The sequence below is a fragment of the Amblyomma americanum genome, chromosome 1 (genome assembly GCF_052857255.1).
Source record: "Amblyomma americanum isolate KBUSLIRL-KWMA chromosome 1, ASM5285725v1, whole genome shotgun sequence".
Classification (NCBI taxonomy): domain Eukaryota; kingdom Metazoa; phylum Arthropoda; class Arachnida; order Ixodida; family Ixodidae; genus Amblyomma; species Amblyomma americanum.
The window spans coordinates 367,589,615-367,611,211 of record NC_135497.1 but is presented as its reverse complement, the minus strand read 5'-3'; positions in this window follow the sequence as shown (position 1 = coordinate 367,611,211).

Sequence of the window (21,597 nt, the reverse complement as noted above, 5' to 3'; positions counted from 1 at the left end):
TATATATATATATATATATATATATATATATATATATATATATATAGCCAAAAAAAGGAAAATTAGGGCCTCGATATGCATGCGAGACAAGCTAACAGCCACAGAAATCAAGGAGCACAGTGTATTTCTATTGTAGTTTTTGTTGTGGACCAGTGAAGATTGATAGTAAAAACTTTACTAATAATTAGGAGGTCGTGGGTTCGGTTGCCACGGGCGGCATGTGGTTTTTCTGCCTTTTTAATCAGCGCGCACCTTTAAGCGAGCACCTTTAAGTGGCTTTCGACAAATTCGAATGCCAACGCGTACATCACGAAACGACGGTTCGGTTATCCCGCCATGGTCCTCCGAACATCGCCCCTCATTACTGTTTTGAGGACCAAAGCTCGTCGGTACGAATCCCTCACACAAGCCAGGATTCAACTCCACTAACAAATTTTTGCTCATAATTGCGCCAATTTGTTTGACATCACTCCAAACCGTCTGCGCCAAACGGCCGATCCATAGTTTTGTCACCAACGATTACTTAAAGAGGCACAAGGCTGGGGACACACGCTCGTATTCATATGGTACATATAAAGCGAAACGCCAAGCATAGGAGGTAAACCGTCGAGCGCCGGGAGGCTCGGCTGCTTGCGGTACGGCTTCTCACGTTCAATGTCAAGTGGTTGTGAAGTCAGGCTCCGGCTGTTGATGATAATAATTATAATTGGTTTTCAGGGGAAAGGAAATGACGCAGTATCTGTATCATATATTGTTGGACACCTGAACCGCGCTGTAAGGGAAGGAATAAAGGAGGCAGTGAAAGGAGAAAGGAATAACTAGGTGCCGTTGTGGAGGGCTCCGAAATAATTTCGACCGCCTGGGAATTTTTAACGTGCACTGACATTGCACAGCACACGGGCGTCAGCGTTTTTTCTTCTCCAAAAAAACGGAGCCGCCGCGGTCGGGATCGAACCCGGGAACTCCGGATCAGTAGTCGAGCGCCCTAACCACTGAGCCACCGCGGCGGGTGCTCCAGGTGTTGCAAGGCTGGTTTCTAGGCTGTTACTAGGAGGTGAGTTCGCTCGCCCCTGCTAGCCAGTAAAGCTTTCGCTTTAAAAATTCTCTATTCTCCTTAGCGTCTGTGGCGGTTCGCTTGCTTCATATGTATAGCAACCCCGTCATTTCCCTTGGGTATGACGCTCGGCTGCTGGCCCGAAAGACGCGGGTTCGATCCCGGCCGCGGCAGTCGAATTTCGAATGAGGCGAAATTCTAGAGGCCTATGTAGTGTGCGATGTCAGTGTACGTTAAAGAACCCCAGGTGGTCGAAATTCCCGGAGCCCTTCACTACGGCGTCTCTGATAGCCTGAGTCGCTTTAGGACGTTAAATTCCCATAAAGCAAACCAAACCAAACCAATTTTCCTTCCCCTGTCTGCTTAATTGATTAACGAGGGTCTCGGTACTGACAGCCTTGATGCTATGGATTTCGCGGGTGTCTGTGTGTGTGTCTGAGAGAGAGTACAGAACATAACAGCCACCGAAGCCAAGGAGCATAGCGGGTTTTTAAGGCGATAGCGTTAAGGGCCCCATGTCGCAGAGTGAGTGAGTGAAAACTTTTATTGATCCATTCAAAAGATTCGCGGATTCGAAAGCTCCGTCGTCTTCGTTCTTGGCGCTGGCGATCGAAGTCTTCTCTTCAGCATGGGTGGGCCCCTATTCCAGGGCTCCACTGAGCCGTGCTGCATCGCCCGCGTGACTCACTAAGGCCCGTTGGGCCGTGAGCTTGCTGCTGGTGAGACGGCTCTCCCATTGCTCCGCACTCAGCTGTTCGTGTTTGTGGAATGCCTTGTTGCGTTCGCACTCCCAAGTAATGTGATAAAATGTGGGTGTGGCTCCGCACTGCGGGCGGGTGGCCCTGTATTGTGATCGAAACATTTTGTTGAGTATGTGTAGGTTGGAGAAGGTGTTTGTCAGTTGTCTAGGACAGATGGTGGCCTCCTCCTTTGTCAGAGCTTTGTGTGGTGGTGGATATTTGATTCTGATCCCCCTGTGTAAGTTTAAAAGTTCTGCGTATCCCCCCTCGCAGGCTTGCAGATGGAACTCCGGGGCGTTAGACTGTCCTGCTCGGATTGCTGCTCCTCGAGATAGGCTGTCTGCCCTTTCGTTTCCCTCTACCCCCGCGTGGCCTGGGATTCAAATCAGATTGTGTCTGGGTTTGTTTAACTTGGTAGGGGCTACCCCGCTGAGTATCCTGAGGGCGGTTTTGCTAGTTCTGCCCTTCGTGTAGTTTTTGCACGTTTCTCTCGAATGTGTTACAATATTTAGGGGGCGGCCGGTCCTATAGCCTTCTGCTGCCGCCAGCGCGACGGCAATTTCCTCGGCCTCCACTGCGCCAGCGACTTTCGCCGTGGCGCTCGTCACTAGGTTGCCTTCGTTGTCTACTACCATCATTGCGGCTGCATGTTCTGCTCCGCATGGGTAGACGGCAGCGTCTGTGTAGACATTGTTGTCTTTTGGAGCTAGCGTTCGTTCGACGTATTCTGCCCTAGCCTTGCGTCGGTATGCGTGGAGATTAGGGTCCATGTTCTTTGGCATAGACCCTATGTTAAAAGATTTTCTGAGGTGGTCCGGAACCTCCGCGTATCTATCGACTAGTCCGCGCGTGTCCCGACCCAGCCTTTTCAGGAGCGCCCGTCCTGCGGGGCTGCCTCCGAGTCTGATGGTCTGCGCACCCAGCAGCGCTTCAGCGAGTTCGCAGAAGGTGTTGCTGACGCCAAACTGCAGGAGTTTCTCGTTAGACGTGTTTCTGTGTAGGTGGAGGGCTGTCTTGTATGCCTTTCTGAGGATGGTGTCGGCTTGCTCTCTTTCCACCTTGGTGGTTGCGTGGTACGGCAGGGAGTACGTGACTCGGCTGACGATGAGGCTGTTGACGAGTTTGAGGGTGTCTTCCTCTCTCATTCCGTGTCTTTTCTGGGAGGCTCGGTTGATCATGCGGCCCACCTGTTCCGCTGCCTTGCTTAGCAGGCTGATGGTGTGGCTGCACTTGCAGCTGCTTTGCAGCCACATTCCCAAAATTCTAATCATGTTCTTCTCGGGGATGTGTTGTCCCTCGAGGGTGACTTCTAGTGTTGCCTGGGTGGGATGTTTGCCAATTCTGAGGAGTTCCGATTTTTCCGTCGCAGAAAATTCGGTGTCGTCGGCGTCAGCCATCAGCGTAGAATCCCAGAATCAATGTCATAAATAAAAACTGCGCATACGCAGCGCCATCATGTGACGGAAGCAAAAGACGCCATCCTCGCAATGTATGGCGCTGCCCCGAAAGATGGCGCACCACTCGCCCGCTTCTCTATTTCGTCTCGTTTGAGCACATTGGGGCCGTGCGGGGACCAGTGCGAGGATGCTCCAATACCCTTGTGTTTTATAAGTTTTCTCGCTCTCTCCCCTTCCAACTTCCAGCGTGCATCACTCGAACCCTCCAATTTAGGCGACGCGTCTCCTCTTTCCGCTCAAAGCGCGATTCCTAGGTGCAGCGTACGGATCGGATCGGAAAAAACATTTATTGAGCTCTAGAAAAGAGATCTTCGCGGCTTCAGACGGCGTCCTCCATCTTCCGATGGCGTCTTTCGTCTTCATTCACAGGGTTGGTGCCCTAGTCCAAGGCTCTACTGTGTATGGCCATCTCGCGAGCTTGCTCTACTAGGCACCTTTGGTCTTTCAAGCTTACGCTGGAAAGCATACTCTCCCATAGTTCAGCACTCGGGTGTTTCATTCTATACATAGTTGGAGGCTCAATCTTTTGAGAGGCCTATGGTATATGGTATAATTCTGGTTTCTCTCCGCACCGTCTTCACCAAGCGTCATACTGCGTAGGGCACATTTTATTAAGGTTTAGATTCGAGAAAGAACCCGTCTGCAGCTGTCGCCATGCAACAGCATCCTCTCTGTTTAGATCCTTATGTGGGGTGGATACTTTAGTCTGACCCCTTTATAATAATTTAGGATATCTGATTAGTCCATGGGTACTGACTCGGGTTCCTCAGGGCTGGATGTGTCGGACGCCCCGTTGGTATGCCCTCGAACTATCCTATCCGCCTCTCGGTTCCCTGTTACGCCAGTGTCCCTGGTGCCCAGATTATGGTGGGCTGAACTTTATTTCCCGGCTCGCTTGAGCAGAGTATGTGGCGTGCCCGGCACCCAATTCTGTCGTTTGTATAAATAGGGCATCCTGCTTGAGAGTGTGTTATTATTGTTAGGGACCTGCCATATCGGTAGCCCTCCAGTGCTGCCAGAGCTATAGCTGCCTCTTCGGCCTTGCCTACCGTGCAGTCCTGTAGGTGCAGAGTCCAATGCGGGACGCCTGTGATGTGATCGCTTCGCCGTTGCGCGTCTGGTGGGAAATCGCCCCCTGCCATGTGTACCGTGCTACTGACGAGGTGTCATGCGTCTGCGTGGTGCTCCCAAATAAGTTAGAGGACGATCCCATCAGGACATCAGCCCCGTGACCGCGTCCGCCTTCATGGCGCGCCGCGGCCCGGCTGTCCGTGCCGATCACGACGTTTGGCTCGCGTAGACCGTTTCTCCCACCGAGGCATCGAGTTCGTTGGTTCGATCCACTTGCTCTATAAATGAAGTTGTGGCATGAACTGTGAAGTGTTGTATTATGAAAACTATGTCATATTGTGACTCAAGAGCACGCCGAGCGATTGAGTGGGCGGTGGGATTAGGGTGCGATAAAAATACTGCGTTCCACTGTTAACGGCGATGCTTAAGCATCCTACGATTTTTTAAAATATGTATTGACGATAAATGGAGATTGTTGCTGAATATTTTATCGCTTAAAGGTAACTGGCTAAAATTGCGGAAAAAAAATCACGTGCCGCTAGTGGAAGTCGAACTCAAGACCTCCCAATTAACCGTCCGGTGCTCTACCAACTAAGCGGCGGCAACGACTGTTTGACCTCCTGCTTTCTTGGGTATTTAAGCTTACGTGTTACCTAACCTTGAGAGTGTTCATCAGCGCCACCCTCCTCCATAAGCGGCGGACGTAGTACGTCCTGGATTACCGATGGTGGTGTGACGTGGAACTTCGTCAAACGGGGAGAGTGGAAGATTTGCGAGGACTCTTATGTCTCTAAGGCATCAACGTTGCCTGAACCGAGACCCCCGTTAAGAAATTAAGCAAAGAATGGAGGGTAAATTGAGGAGCTCGTTACTTAAGGTAGGTTAAAGGTAACTGTTGAAGGTAACGATAATACAGTATACGGTATGCTAGAGCTGTTTATTACCTGAGCTTATCCTCGACCCTCCAACAGGTTGCGCTGGGAGGCGTACCGCGACTGGGAGCTACAGGGTGACCCGTGGTTCATCACCAGTCTTGTCGAACAGCTGGCACGGGAGCAAGCAGAAACACTGACCCGTGGCAAGGTCATGGTGCACGCGGCATATGCAGGTGGCGAAGCGGGAGACACTATAGACCCACCATGCCACGAGGCCGAGTGAAGGAATAACGCGTTACTGCCACACAAAGGAGAAAAGACTTTCGTTGGCGTATTGAGTTTCAGTACAATGTGCACGCCGCATAACCTAGGATTAAACCTGTCAAAAACAACTTTGTTACCATCGCTTCTCCGGCCTTATAAGTTACTGTAAATAGGAGCTAGAATAAACTATACTCGTAGACAGCTTTTAGTGGCTACGCAGCAGAAGCTACGGGTGTGCTCACCAGCTTAAAGGCCTATCTTTCTTCCTCATTAGGAGAGTGATAAGAGCGCGCTTGTGAAAGCCTTGCGCCTCGCCCTCGTATCTTCCATTGCATAGCCACAAAAAAGCTGTCCTCCAGTTTGGACGTAACTTCTTTGTACAATATTACTGTGCCAAAACGCTCGCTGCGTCCACTTATCGGTACTGAACTCAGAGGCACCGCCTTAACACATACTGTGGTTACGCATCTTGCAATATTACAGTGACCGGTGGATTGGGCGTCATCGTTCTGGCATTTCCAATCGCAGTTGTGAAGAAACTAGCACCTTAATTCTCCCTTCAACATTGTCTTGAAGCAATGTTCGATGATATTTCTCACGGTTTATTGATTACAGAAAGCGAACTTTTGAAACAAACACAATATAGCGATCATTGTGGTATGTAAGCTTGCAGATGCTTTATGGCACATTGGCCATAGCGCCTTTGCTGGCTCATACTCCGCTAAGAGAGCTTTGCACATGAATGTGAAAAATACCCGACTAGTGTTATAGACAGTACTTATTTTTAGTTTTATTGTAGACTATTGAAATGGATTAGTTTTTTCATTATTGCTTCCTCAGATCTAGACTGCGCGGACATTCGAATATTTCTAGCGCTTGTTTAAGAGCAAGATTTCTCTCTTACAAACACGAAAACTCCTGTGTTGTGAGGTCAATATTTCATAATTCGGTCTGGACTCAAGCTTAAGAATTTATCGCGGACGCTTAAATTTCTCGATGATCAGAAGTCACGTTCCTCTTTGTGAGTGAATAGAGGAGTGAGAGCAAAAAACTTAATTCGCTCTTGAGAGTATTCGACGTCGAGTCCAGTGGTGGGTGTGCCTCACCTGTGTTGCTAAACTCACACTGTGCTCAGGTTCGTCGGCCTGTGACACTCAAGACTACGTCCAATACTGTCTGCCGGTGCATCATAGCACTCCGTCTGCGTAGTTTCGTTGTGGTGAATTGCGAAGTCACTCTTTTCACTGTGCTCCTGAGTAATAAGTGGTTGCCTGGTATAAATAAAGTTTACCGAGTTCCACGAATTTTCTATGGCACCAATTCAAAACATCAGTCTTTATTGTTTGATGCAAGTGTTCTAGCAGGGAACTTGTGCCTTATTTACACGTTGCAACAAGAGCAGCATCAGTCCTCAAAAAGGAAGTAGAAACTCCGATTTGAGGTTGCCCAGAGGCAGGACTACGCGTACGTCATCTACTTATTGCCTTCCTCTAAATCTTTGCACAAAAGCAAGGCTTGTGAAAATTGACGATTCCAATACTCCAAGCTGCTATTCAACCTTTCATTATAAATGCCTCCTACATCTCTAGGAACTTCACATGATGTCACTAATAAGTATGCACAATCTCGAGCCACGTTTCCTAGCCGTTTGAGCTCAGACTCAATACAGGTGAATATCTTAGCCCAAATCGGGCGGCGGATCTGCGCCCTCTCTCTTGATGCCTCAGAAACGCGATACTCGTGAGGACCCGCAAATACCTTTACCTGGAGCAAATAGAGGGACTGCTATCTGCTCAACAATGAGTGGAAACGGTGACACCAGGAGCGATGCTCTCGATATAGGGGTTGACAATGGTGAAAATTCAATTTCTGTTCACCTTTTAACCAGCAACTTTTCATACTAGCGTTCAGTGAAGCCACCGTATGCGCACATGTGGATAGTGGCGCTTCAATATAATTTAGGAATGATTCCCAGTAAACACAACAAATATTGCCGGAAAAGCACTAAATCTGGAAATTTTTGCAAGCGAAAAAAATTATTTGTTGACTGATTGTTGTCAGCATCATGTCCACCAGTTTCGGACAAAAATTTTGAAAATTGGAAATTTAGAAAACATTTACAGGTTAATATTGAAGGTAATGATCTAATCTTCTTTTATGTTACTAAATATTTCTTTTAAAGTGTATCCATCGGTCGCATTTAACAGTTCAGCTCCTTTAGAAAACCGATGGGTAACGATTTTGATGATTTCAAAGACGTGATTTCATCAACTGCTCCTTAATTGGCAGAAGTCAGTTCTATTGGCTGGCGACTTTCATTTTCGTCATGCGTCGTGGGGCTTCAAGACGTATTTCTGTGGTAAGAGCCTTTTTGATTGGGTTACTGATAACAAGCTTTCGTGTATGAATTCAGGTTCGGCGACAATTCTCCGCGCACAAATTCGATTTGTGTTAGATTTAACTTTCACCAGCCCATGTGTTCCTGTACACATTTGGTCGACTGTGGGTTGTATAACATTCAGCAATCACATACCTATCATTTTTGATGTTAAATTCCGCTTAACTTTGGCGTGCTCTCAGTTGAGGTCATATATAAACTATGATCAGTTTCAGTCTGCTTTGCGCTCCACTCTTGCTTCTGCGGTTCATTCTCCTGAAGAGCATACAGCAAAAAGCACATGCTTGGCTATTGAGGAATGCCGAAAGACGTCCCAATTTTCGGTACCTATGTCTAGAGAGAACACTTCAGCTAGATGGTGGAATGCAGATTGCTCGCGCGATTACAGACGCAGAAAGGCTGCATGGAAGAAGCTCCTACAAAATCAGTGGCCAAAAAATTGGCATGATTATAAGTTCATTGTAGGTACTTTTAACCGCAATCTCAAAAGCGAATGAAAATTATGAGTCTGAGTATTTTGATTTCATAACAAAATCAGAAAATTATCGCCAACTTTTCGGATTCTTACGATCGCGGAAAAAAAATGCCGGATTCGGAAAATTCACCCTTATGTGTTTTCACCCCGAAAGATGCAATAGAAACAGTTGAGGAAAAAAGGCGAAGTTGTTTCTGACCAGAACGCTATCTCTTTGCCTGTGAAGTTTTATCGTTTTTTTCCACAATCAGGGAGGCACCGCTCCCTCCTCATTACGGCGATGGAAATGGAGGACGTCAGGCCTCCTCTGGAACCCTGTGGGCGGGCGGCAGCCACCCAGAGGAAGCGCTTCCACCAATAGAGCGAGGCAAGCAGCCAGGCTACCATGCTGCTGTCAGCCACAAGCGAGGACTCTTCGGCGGACGACGGGTTCGTCCCAGTGATGAGCAAGAAAGCCAAGAGAAGACTTCGTAACAGTAAGGACTCATCCTCATCGCGCGCATCCATCATCATCATGACGCGTGGTGCATCAGCGCATACAGTCCTGTTCACGCCTGAATCGCCCACCGACAACCTCAACCTGCTGAACAGACAGGCTACGTCGGTGTTCCTCGAGGCTCGCGTCTCGGGGTTGATCAAGGATGTCAGGATCAACAGCCGAAGGAACCTCCTTGCCATCGATGTAACGGAGCGGAGCGCCTTGGAAAGTCTAGCCACCATCAAGAAGATCGGAGACATCCCCGTCCTCTCTTTTGTTCTTGAAGACAATGGCACAACCGCTAGCGTCATTTACGACATCGATGCGAACATTCCTGACTCCGACCTGCCGATACTCATTAAACCAGCGACGAACAGCATCGAAATAACCAAGGTTCAGCGCCTCGGCGAGTCAAGGTTCGTCAAGCTCACATTTAAGGTGACTGTATTCCATCGCACGTGAAGGTTGGCCACTTTCGACATACAGTTCGGCCATTCGTGCCGAAGCAGCTTCAGCGTAGGAAGTGCATGAAAACCGGGCATGTGAGTGGTGTTTTTAATAACACCATAACGTGCCTGCGCTGCTCTGAATTACAGACCGGTGATAGTTGCCGCGCTACTGTCTTGTAGTGCGCCAACTGCCGTGGCCCACATGACACTTCTTTGCAAGTCTGTCCCCGGCTGAAGAAAGAACGGGTGGTGTTGAAACAAATGGTGCGAGAGCATTCAACGGACAGAGGCCGCAGCTGCAGTGCGTCGCAATAATTCGCGTCGTCGACGATCTTCTAGACGAAAGGCCGACACCCGCAGGGAAACCTTATTGCTCCTGCTACTGGTCCTCCACCTCCACCGAGTAATGCAAGCCCGGTGACTGGTGAAGCCGGAACACGTGCTTCAGAGGTGACATGACCACCATTGCCGAAACCACGCTCGACCTTGGCGTCTGAGCAGGCACCATGACCCCACTGCCCTACACCTACAGCAGAGCGAGCCCAAGGCAGAGAACCAGCTCTAGGTGAGGAAGTGCAGGTGTTCGCCATCTTGAGGTCTCTTATGAAGGTCATGCGTGTGATGCTGTCTAGCTTTCACTCGCCAGCAGCACGGAATGCATTGCAGGCACTGGACGCGCTAAATCCAGTTCTTTCAACTTTCCAGTAGCAGACACAATGGCTCTCCCAGCGTTAGCATTTGAAATCTTAGTCAGAGAAGCGTCAATTTTCCAGTGAAATGCCCGTGGGACTTGTTGGCTGCAACACATGGCCCTTGCATCGTGACTGGTCACTTTAATGCTCATCACGCCTTATGGGGAGGCATTCGGATGAATTCTAAGGGAAGAAGTCTTGTCTGTTTCGCATCTGATCACGACTTACAATGCCTTAACGTCGGTTCTCCATTGTACATTCGCGGGCTGTCTTACAGCCGTTGTATGGACTAGGCGTTTGTGTCTCGGTGCCTTGCGAGACGCGTTCGGTGGTTTGTCGACTTGGAAACGCATGGAAGTGACCACGTTCCCACATATATTATTGCTCCTGGTCTCGCTGCCTGCAGATCTGCCAAAAGTTTGCAACGAATTGACTGGTCTAATTTTAAAACCTTTATGGAAAAAAGCCTGCAGAGAAGACATTACAACATGCATTGAATAGCGAATCAAGGAGGCTATGAAACACTCGAGATGCTTCTTCACTCCAATGCCAAAGTTCACAGACTTCGATGTATATCTGCAGCGCCTCGATAAGTTGGACGAAGAACAGAGGGAAGATACAGGCGCACAAAGACGCTGCACGACTTAAGGGATGCAAGGTGCACACAAAAGAAAATTCAGCGCAGAATTCAAACCTTGCAGGCTTACCGTTGGAATGCATTATGTGAATCATTGAATCCTCGATAGCCTCTCACGCATCTAGAGTGTATCGCGCTTTTCGAACATCTCCTCAGCAGCTCCAACCATTCAAGTCTCTCGCACTTCACCAAGGACGTAGCGAAGCAGAGATTGGTGAAAATTTTTGCAAAAGAATAGCAGATCCCAGGAACCAATCCACAAGTCTGAACTGCTGCGAAGTGCCTAGATCTAGGGATTCAAGAATGGACCTTCTTTACTTCATGGAAGAACTAGACGCCGCCATGGCCGGTTGCAGACGGTCTTAACCGCCGGGGCCCTATGGAGTAACATACTCGGCCCTTGCAAACCTTGGTCACGAGGCTCGACGTGTTCTTTTAGACGACTTAAACTCATCATGGTGTGCGGGTACCGTTCCGGATGTGTGGAAATCAAGTCGTCTGGTTGCAGTCCTTAAACCTAAAAAATCGCCGCTTGAACTAGCATCGTACCGCCCAATCGCCTTGGCTAGTTGCGTGGGCAAACTCATGGAAAGGATGGTGCTTACTCGAATTGAGTGGTATCTGGTGCGCTATCAAATATAACCAGTTGTAATATCCGGTTTTCGACGGGGACGTTCTTCTATTGATGGCGTGATTGACCTGGTTTCATCAGTTCAACAAGAGAAGCATCTGAAGCGCTTGACCGCGGCGTTGTTTCTGGATGTTAATGGGGCGTATGATAACCTCACTCAACAAGCTTCTTTGGTCTCTCCGGAAGCTGCAGAACTTGGTGGTCGCATGTTCTTCTGGATACGCAGTTATCTGTCCAACCGATCACTATTTATGCAGACTGAGGACGGACCAACTTCTTAACATTACACTTCCCCGTGGGGTCCTACAGGGTGGTGTACTCAGTCCAATGCTTTTCAAGCTTGCCCTTGTCGGTGTTGTCGATGCACTACCACAGTCGGCGAGAGTCTCAGTCTGTGCTGACGATATTTTTTATCTGGGAATCAGGAGTTACGCGACCACAAGTTCGAGCAAGGCTTCAAAAGGCGGCAAGCATTCTTGCGGTCTACCTCCGCCTTCAAGGCCTGGAGACTTCTACGGAAAATATTCAGTTTTTGCTTTTACCCGGAAGGACATGTCCCATTACCCTGTACGCATAAATGGGTCAACAATACCCTATGAAAGAAGAAAATCGATTCATCAGAGTATTCATCGATCGCAATCTAATATGGAGCCCACATGTCTCGTACATGAAAACGCGACTGACATCGATCGTTCACGCTCTATCCTTTCTCGGAGAAAAGTCGTGGGGTGCATTACTGCACTCGATGGTTCAGCTGTACACCGCATTATTCATGGGATTCCTTCGGTACAGTATCCGTTCACTAGGAAACTTGAGGAAAACGAACATATGTTGTCTGCAAATTGTTCGGGCTCAAGCTCTGCGGACGTGCCTAGGACTGCCAAAATGCTCGTTTACAGCCGCAACAGTATTCATCGCTCAGGAGAATCCAGTGACTGCCTCTGTCACAATCGAAGCCTTGAGAGCGCATATTCGTCACCTCTCTCGGATTCCAACGCACCATCTTGCCAGTATTCCTGCTAACCGTCCGAGTACATCGTTTGCGAAAATTATTGATGCCCGTCGCGACTTCCTCCCAACCCAATTTACATCAGCCTCTAGACCGTCCTCTTCATTATTTAGTCTGCACCAGCCTTATGTGCTTCTTTCATTTTTGGGCATCAAAAAGAAGGCTGATTTATCTACGGCAGTACTAAAACAGACATCTCTAGAATATTTGCATGAGAAACACGGACACCGACTGCAGGTATACACCGATGGCACAGTGACCCCTTCCAGTTCCTCGGGCTCCGAAGTCATCCCCTTAAGCACCATAGTTAAGAAAGTGAAAACCTCAGACCGGACTTCTGCGACTGGCGCAAAACGTACTGCTATTCGTGTCGCCATTGAGCATAGCAGTGAAGAAACACCCCAGCAATGGTCTGTTTTCACAGATTCAAAGGCAGCCCTCCAAGCGTCACAATCTGCTCTTCGTCATGGGTCCCATGAACAACTTGTCGCCGAAATCCGAGAGCTCAACCACACAGCCATCAACAAGGGCCACGATATAGGCTACCAATGGCTGCCAGGACACATCGGCATCGCAGGCAACTACCACGCGGACGAGGCCGCTCGAACTGCTCACCATGAGGGTGATTGCGTGTCCATCCCCATCTCGAGAGCCGACGCAGCGGATAGGCTTAGACCACTGTCGCGGGACATCACGCTTGCTGCGTGTAATTCAGGCCAATTCTCGCATTCGCGTTTAAAAACCTTAGACCCAGATCTGAAACTTCGGCTTCTATCCGGCCTACCGAGATGTGAAGCAACTTTGTTCTGTCTCCTGTGACTTGGTGTAGCTTTCACCATGCACTACTCCTTAATAGGTATGGCTGACAGCCCTGCATGTGCATTCTGTGGGAGTGATGAGACAATAGCCCACATTCTTTTTGAGTACCCTGCCTACAGCGCCGAAAGACAGTCTCTGTGCCGTGCACTGGAGTATCTCGACATGCTCCTACTGTCGGAAACGAAGATTCTCGGCCACTCGCCGCGGTGGTCATCGGTGGTGAAGGCGTTCAAGGCACTGCTCCATTTTTTGAAGACTTCTGGCCTGGACGATAGGCTGGGAGTTTACTGAGCGCTGTGACTTTACAGAGTGATTTTAATTTCCTGCAATTGTCTTTTCTACTTCATCTTTTTCTCTCCTTACCGCTCTCCCCCCGTGCAGGGTAGCAAACCGGCTATTCGTCTGGTTAACCTCCCTGCCTTTCCTCCTCCTTCTTGTTGAGACAATTGCCAATAATTTAGAGCATAGTTTCTCGTCTGTATTTCCTTTACACTCTGCGTTTTTGGCGTCAGTGGACCAGATTCAGCATATCCCCCTATTACTCTTCCCGAGTTTTCCCGATAGTGTTGAGGTTACATTCTGCTGCTCCTGGCCCTGATAGAGTAACATTAAAAGGTTAAGAATCCTCTTTTAGAAGTTCAATACCTCTTTACTGCAGCCGGTTTATTTTTCAATCAAACATGCATAGATTCCTACTGAGTGGAAAATAGCCAGTGATCCCATCACCTAAAAAACAATGGTGGTGGCTATTCTCTGGATAATATTAGACTCAATTCATTGACATCAAACGTGGTTAAGTTAAATGAAAGGGTCATACTCCTAAGTGTTTCGGAGTTTGTGGACCGCAATAATATCCTTAGCCCTGTCAAATTGGTTTCCCCCATTAATGTTATATATATAATGCTGATACCGATCTTGAGAGTCGTATTCTTCTTGCTCGGCACCAAAAGTGCATTCTGCGTTGGTGATATTAGTTGTTGCCAAAGCTTATGACAGCGTAGAACACTGCATATTATTGCAAATATTACATACTCTGCCGGTTTCGAATTAATTGCTCTCGTGGATATCGGCGTTCCTTGAAAAAATTTTTTATACTACATTGTGTCAAATCTGAAAGATACAAACAATCCAGAGGTGTTCGCAAGGTGCAGTCCTCTTGTCTGTGCTCTCTAATATTCTAATGAACTCACTTCCCAGCCATCAACACATTCGCACGTAGGGCAATGCGGACGACATCGCATTTTTCACTGCTGCAGCTGACATTCAATCTCTCTATGTGCGCCTGCACTCGTTCCTGAATTTGCTTGAAAGTTGGTTTGGTGACATGGGTCTCAGCGTAAATGTAAACAAGTGTGCTGTACTTGTTTTTCAAATGAAAGATTCTGTTCATCTGTCTCTTATTTACCAGCGACAAAATATTCCTAAAGCTATGTCATTAAAATATCTTGGTGTCACTTATAATGACAGCCTCAAATGGTGCTCTCACAATGACCATATTGCCGCGAAAGGGACTCGTGCTGTGGGCATGTTGCGTAGAATAATAATTCCCGGTCTGGAATGCGGATAGCTGCACTTTTGCTGATATATTGACACAGTGCATTCCGCATTTACGCTTAGCGCTGACCTGAAGCACGCGCCATCTCGAAGAAGAGGAAGCGGAGGTGTCAGCGATCTTGAGCTGTGGTGCAGACGTTCGTCGGATCCTGCGTTCCTGTGTTCAGTGATCACCGCATTCACGCGTGACATTTTGGTTGAGGTGCTGGGTAGTGCACCCCATGCTCAGGACTCCTCCAAGAAGCCGGGACTCTAGCCCGCTTGGCACCTTGAGAGTCGAAGTTACGCCCACCCATCAAAGTAGCCGGCGGCTGCAAGGACTGCAACCAGAGTTCGGGCCTTTGCAGTCTCGTCCGACCGCCAGGAAACTGACCTCAGCGCGACCATCAGTGCCCACAAACACCTCCGTCAGCATGCCGGATGCCATCCCTTTGCCGTCTGTCGTGCTGCAGCAGCCACGCGAACCACCCACCTTTCAAGGTTTTCCAGGTGAGGACCCGGAGGACTGGCTCGAGAAGTTCGAGCGCATAGCCCAATACAACAGGTGGGCTTACGACTCGAAGCTGCAGCACGTGTTTTTTTCCACTGGAGGGTGCAGCTCGTATTTGGTTTGAGAACCGAGAAGCCACAATAACAACATGGGGCTCCTTCAAGTCTCAGTTTTTGCAGGGTTTTACCACCGTCCTCAGGAAAGAACGTTCCGAGCTGCTCCTCCAGACACGCGTCCAACTACCAAACGAGACCGTCCTCGTTTACTCCGAGGACATGGCGAAGCTCTTCCGCCGGGCTGATCCCAACATGTCCGAAGAGATGAAGGGGCGTTTTCTTATGAGGGGCATCAAGGAGCAGATCTTCGCTGGGTTAGCTCGAAGCCCGCCCAAAACGGTCGCCGAATTTGTTTCCGAAGCCACTACGATGGAAAAGATGCTCGACATGAGATCCAGACAGTACGAGCGTCCGCCGTCGCTGATGTCTACCAGCGGTGTCGATGCTTCTAACCACGACATCCTTCGGGAAACCATTCAGACCGTCGTACGCGAAGAGCTTCAAAAGCTCTTTCCAGCCCCGGAGTCGCCGCAAGTTTCTTCCATTTCGGACATTTTTCGTGAAGAGGTTCAACAGGCGCTCACACCACCAGCCCCTCTTCACCCGAACACAACACCCCAGATGATGACATACGCCGCAGCCGTTCGCGGTCCACCGCCGCCTCCAAGTCGCCCGGATACACCTGGCCAGATTTACCGCATACCACACCCACCTCACCCTTCTCAGGTTCTCCCTCGGAAGAGCGACGTCTGGCGTACCGCCGATTATCGCCCTCTGTGCTATCACTGCGGCGGGCCCGGTCACGTCTACCGCAACTGTCGTTACCGACGTATGGGTCTGCAGGGATATCGTGTCGATGCGCCCCGACCACAGCGTGGTCAGTGGCCTTCAGAAATAACCGATTACCTGGCCGCGACACCCGAAGCACCACACTGCTATGCCCGCTCGCCGTCTCCACGTCGTTTCTCGTCTCCGCGACGTTTTTCCGCCGACATTTCGAGTGGAAGGTCTCCTAGTCCCCATCGGGAGAACTAAAAGCGGCAACCTTTGGGGGCAACGTTGCTCATCTGCGACATCTCCAAGATCCTCCACTGCTGCACAAACATGACCGACCGCTTATACGACGCACCGACGATCACCAGACCGATAACACGCCTCGCCGCATCAATTCTTCGATGCAACGAAACCGCCTGGTGCCGCACCGCAGCCGTGAGCGGACTCCGCGACGTTCCCGTACACCTACGACTACAACTGCTGATCTGAACATTTCAATCGACGGTACCGACGTCACCGCACTTGTGGACACCGGCGCCGACTACTCGGTAATCAGTGTACCTTTTGCCGCGACTTTGAAAAAGGTGACCACACCTTGGACGGGCCCTCAGCTTCGTACTGCCGGGGGTCATTTGATCACCCCAGCTGGCACGTGCACATCACGATTAACCATCGAAGAGGACACGTACCTGGCCACCTTCGTCGTACTCGACCAGTGTTCCCGGGACGTAATCCTCGGAATAGATTTTTTGACAGAAAATGGCGCGGTCATTGACCTTAAATCGAAGTCAGTGACGTTCTCCACCGAGAACGCAATCCACGGTACTTTCGAACGTCCCGCGGCTCTTACCATCCTTGATGACGTCACCATTCCACCCCGTTCGAGCGTTGTGGTCTCTGTAGGCGCGAAGACGCTGCGAAAGTTTGAAGTTGTCGTCGAAAGCAAACCAATTGTGCTTTTCGACCGCTGCCGTGCTGTCGCCAGAGGGGTCGTTTACCTCGAAAACGGAGAAACCGAAGTCCTGCTTACGAATTTTGGCAGTGAGCACCAACATCTTAACCTTGGGACTACTGTGGCCCACGTTCATGGTATCGCCGACATTCGACGAGCGCCCAGCCTTGCCATGGTGTCGTCAACAGAAGTTCACACCGGTGTTCCCGACTTCCAGTACGACATTAACCCCGCACTTTCGCCGCAGCAGAGAGGCCAAGTAGAAAATCTCCTCCAGCACTACTACGATACCTTCTCGACTTCTTCCCACGTCGGCAGAACACACTTGGCCAAGCATCGGATAATTCCAGATGACGCCGTGCACCCTCTCAGACAGTCATCTTGCCGCGTGTCTTCCACGGAACGCGCCGCAATCAGCCGTCAAGTTAAGGAGATGCTTCGAGACGACGTCATTCAGCCCTCTCGTATTCCCTGGGCCACACCTGTCGTCCTCGTGAAGAAAAAAGATGGTACACTGCGGTTTTGTGTGGAATACCATCGCCTAAACAAATTACTAAAAAAGATGTTTATCCCCTTCCTCGAATCGACGATGCTCTCGATCGCCTCTGCTATGCAGAATATTTCTCATCCATGGACCTCAAATCAGGATATTGGCAAATCGAGGTAGATGAACGGGACCGAAAAAAAAACGCATTTATTACTCTGGACGGGCTGTATGAGTTTAAGGCAATGCCATTTGGTTTGTGCTCTGCACCCGCAACGTTCCAACGGCTGATGGACACAGTTCTGGCAGACCTGAAGTGGCAGACATGCCTCGTCTACCTTGATGACGTTGTTGTGTTCGCCCAACGTTCGAGGAGCACCTTCGGCGCCTTGAATTTGTGCTGCAAGCCATAAAGTCTTCTGGGCAAACGTTAAAAAATAAGAAATGCCGCTTTGCTTACACTGAGCTAAAGTTCTTGGGTCACGTCGTCAGTTGCGAGGGAGTTTGGCCGGACCCGGACAACACCAAAGCTATTGCCAATTTCCCTCCACCCGCAAGACCATAAGGAAGTCCGCCGCTTTCTAGGATTATGTGCCTACTACCGTCGCTTTTTGAAAGATTTCGCTCAAATCGCCGAGCCCCTGACGCGTTTGACAAGGACATACACGCCTTTCACGTGGGATGCCCCTCGCATTTGAAACTCTTCAACGCCACCTGCAAGGACCTCCAGTTCTGGCTCACTTCGACGAAAACGCAGATACGGAGCTTCATACTGACGCAAGCAACGTAGGTCTGGGTGCCGTTCTGGTTCAAATCCACAGCAGTCGAGAGCGAGTCATCGCTTACGCCAGCCGCTCTTTGTCTCGCGCTGAAGCTAACTACTCAGCAACTGAGAAAGTGTCTAGCGATCGTGTAGGCGACGTCGAAATTTCGACCCTACCTTTATGGAAAACGTTTTACTGTAGTTACGGACCATCATGCCTTGTGTTGGCTTGCGACCTTCAAAGATCCATCAGCCCGCCTTTTCAGATGGAGTCTGCGCCTCCAAGAATACGACATGACAGTGGCGTACAAGTCCGGCCGGAAACACTCGGATGCCGATTGCCTCTCGCGTGCCCCCGTCGAATTCTCAACGGAGGACGGCAACTACGACGACGACATCACCTTAAATGCGATCAGTGCAACGAGCCTTGGTTACAAACAATACGCCGACCCAGAACTTCGGGATCTCATTGAGTTTCTTAACGGGACCCGCCCGACTGACCCGAAGGCTTTCAAGCGCTCGGTAGCGTCTCTCTTCGTTCGCCATGGTGTCCTCGTAAAGAAAAATTTCGCCGCAAACAATCAGCAATACCTTACTGTTATACCGAAGAGCCTAAGGGACAAAATCCTTCAAGCTTCACACGATGAACCGACTTCTGGACATTTGGGTGTAGCCCGTACGCTTGCAAGAATCAAAGAGAAGTATTACTGGCCCCGCCTTCAGTCGGGCGTTGCACACTACGTCAGAACGTGCCGAGGCTGTCAGCGTCGCAAAGTGCTCTCAACAAAACCTGCTGGATTCTTGAAGCCTATAGCACCACCATCGCGTCACGGTGCCCCGGAGACCCTAATCACCGACAGGGGTACAGCTATCATGGCTGACCTCCTACAGCAGATTTTACTCCACAGTCATACAGACCACCGAAGGACGACATCCTACCACCCTGAGACGAACGGTTTAACCGAACGCTTAAACAAAACGCTAGGTGACATGCTCTCTATGTATGTCGACGTTAACCACAAAACTTGAGACAAAGTGCTCCCATACGTCACCTTTGCATACAATACAGCCGTTCAGGAAACGACAAACATGCCACCGTTCCGTCTCGTTTACGGCCGCGACGTGACCACGATGCTAGACGTCATGTTACCACATGTGGACGACATCTACCCGAATGCGGATCTCCACACCTTCCTGCACCTCGCTGAAGAGGCTCGTCAGCTGCCCAGAGTGAGGATTCTCGACCAACAATGCGAGATGCCCAACACTATAACGTCCGACGCCGTGATGCTCGGTACTCATCAGGAGACCGTGTGTGGGTTTGGTTTCCCATTCGCCGACGCGGACTTGGCGAAAAGCTCCTCTGCCGATATTTTGGACCTTACAAAGTCATCAGGCCACTTGGAGACATGAACTATGAGGTCGTTCCTGACGGCTTTCAGAATACTCGGCACTCCCAGCACCCTGAGGTGGCACACGTTGTCCGCCTCAAGCCTTACTACGAGCGGTAGCGCTAGAGCTGGACTTACGGCCGCAGAACACGTGAACTTCCCTTGGTGAACTTTTTTTTTCAACACACCGGCTACGCATCATCAGGAGACCGTGTGTGGGTTTGGTTTCCCATTCGCCGACGCGGACTTAGCGAAAAGCTCCTCTGCCGATATTTTGGACCTTACAAAGTCATCAGGCCACTTGGAGACATGAACTATGAGGTCGTTCCTGACGGCTTCCAGAAGACTCGGCACTCCCGGCACCCTGAGGTGGTACACGTTGTCCGCCTCAAGCCTTACTACGAGCGGTAGCGCTAGAGCTGGACTTACGGCCGCAGAACACGTGAACTTCCCTTGGTGAACTTTTTTTTCAACACACCGGCTACGCATCATCAGGAGACCGTGTGTGGGTTTGGTTTCCCATTCGCCGACGCGGACTTAGCGAAAAGCTCCTCTGCCGATATTGTGGACCTTACAAAGTCATCAGGCCACTTGGAGACATGAACAATGAGGTCGTTCCTGACGGCTTTCAGAAGACTCGGCACTCCCAGCACCCTGAGGTGGTACACGATGTCCGCCTCAAGCCTTACTACGAGCGGTAGCGCTAGAGCTGGACTTACGGCCGCAGAACACGTGAACTTCCCTTGGTGAACTTTTTTTTTCAACACACCGGCTACGCATCGGGACGATGTTCTTTTTTTTCCGGGGTCTAGTGACACAGTGCATTCCGCATTTTCGCTTAGCGCTGACCTGAAGCACGCGCCGTCTCGAAGAAGAGGAAGCGGTGGTGTCAGCGATCTTCTCCTCTACTTGAGGAGAAGAAGAAGCGATCTTGAGCTGTGGTGCAGACGTTCGTCGGTTCCTGCGTTCCTGTGTTCAGTGATCACCGCATTCACGCGTGACAATATGTTTTGTATGTCCGACCAACTTTAGTATTTCAATCAGTGGTGTGTTCTGGTACAGCAGCTTACAAAATTCGCACGCTCGTTCTTTTGGAGCGGGAAGCGCTTCGGCTATGCCTTGGCCTCCCAAAATTTGTGGTCAATAACGTGCTTTATCTTGAAGCCCGTATTCCTCATTTATTATCTAGATTTCAATTCCTAACTGTTCAGACGTACCTAAACATATATGAATCAGATTTAAACCGCTCCTTGTCTGTTTTTATTGCCAGCCGACTTCCTTCCCTGGAGTCCACTGACCTAGATTTCATACTAGCAGGTGTTTGTGGTACAAAATTTGCTTGTATCTTTAAATGTTCATTTCTATAACATGCTTCCGACAAAAACAGTGGGTCCTCTGTAAAAATTGTCTATGATGACATCTTCCGAAAAACGCGAAGCATTTACCACCCTGCATTTTGAATCGTTTATTCAAAAACCATTTACAAAGCATACCTAATAGCTTAACGATAGCTACTGATGCCTGACAATGTGATGAAAAGGCAGGGGCGGGAATACATTGCCCGCTTCTTGATTGGTCTTTTTCTATGCGGCTTCCCGACTGCGACCCAATTTTCCAAGCGGAGTTTCTGGCGGTGGTGCTTGCTCTTCGAAAATTAGAGCCAGCTTTCTCTTCAGTCGCTGTCATTACAGACTCTCTTTCCTTGTGTTCGTCGCTTGCTTCGGCTGTGGATTCACTAATCTTAAACATATTTTTCATTAATTGCTCTCTCCGTATTTGAGCATTGTTCACATAATATGGGTGCCAGGTCATAGCGGTGCGACATCCAATGGAGCGGCGGACTGCTTGCAAAGGAGTCCCTGAATGGCCCTATGCTTCCATCGTTCCGTCTACAGCGTACATCACAGCAACGAGATTTTGAAGACAAAATTTGTTTCTGTTCTTACTATTATCATTATCTTTTAACCACCCAGCTATAAACATCAGTCTCGATCTCATGCGTGCGTTATGCATTTCCAGTTTAATTTCGCTATTCCTTTTTCTTTACTTCTTCCTTCCTGAGCATTCATTTTATTTTCGTCCAG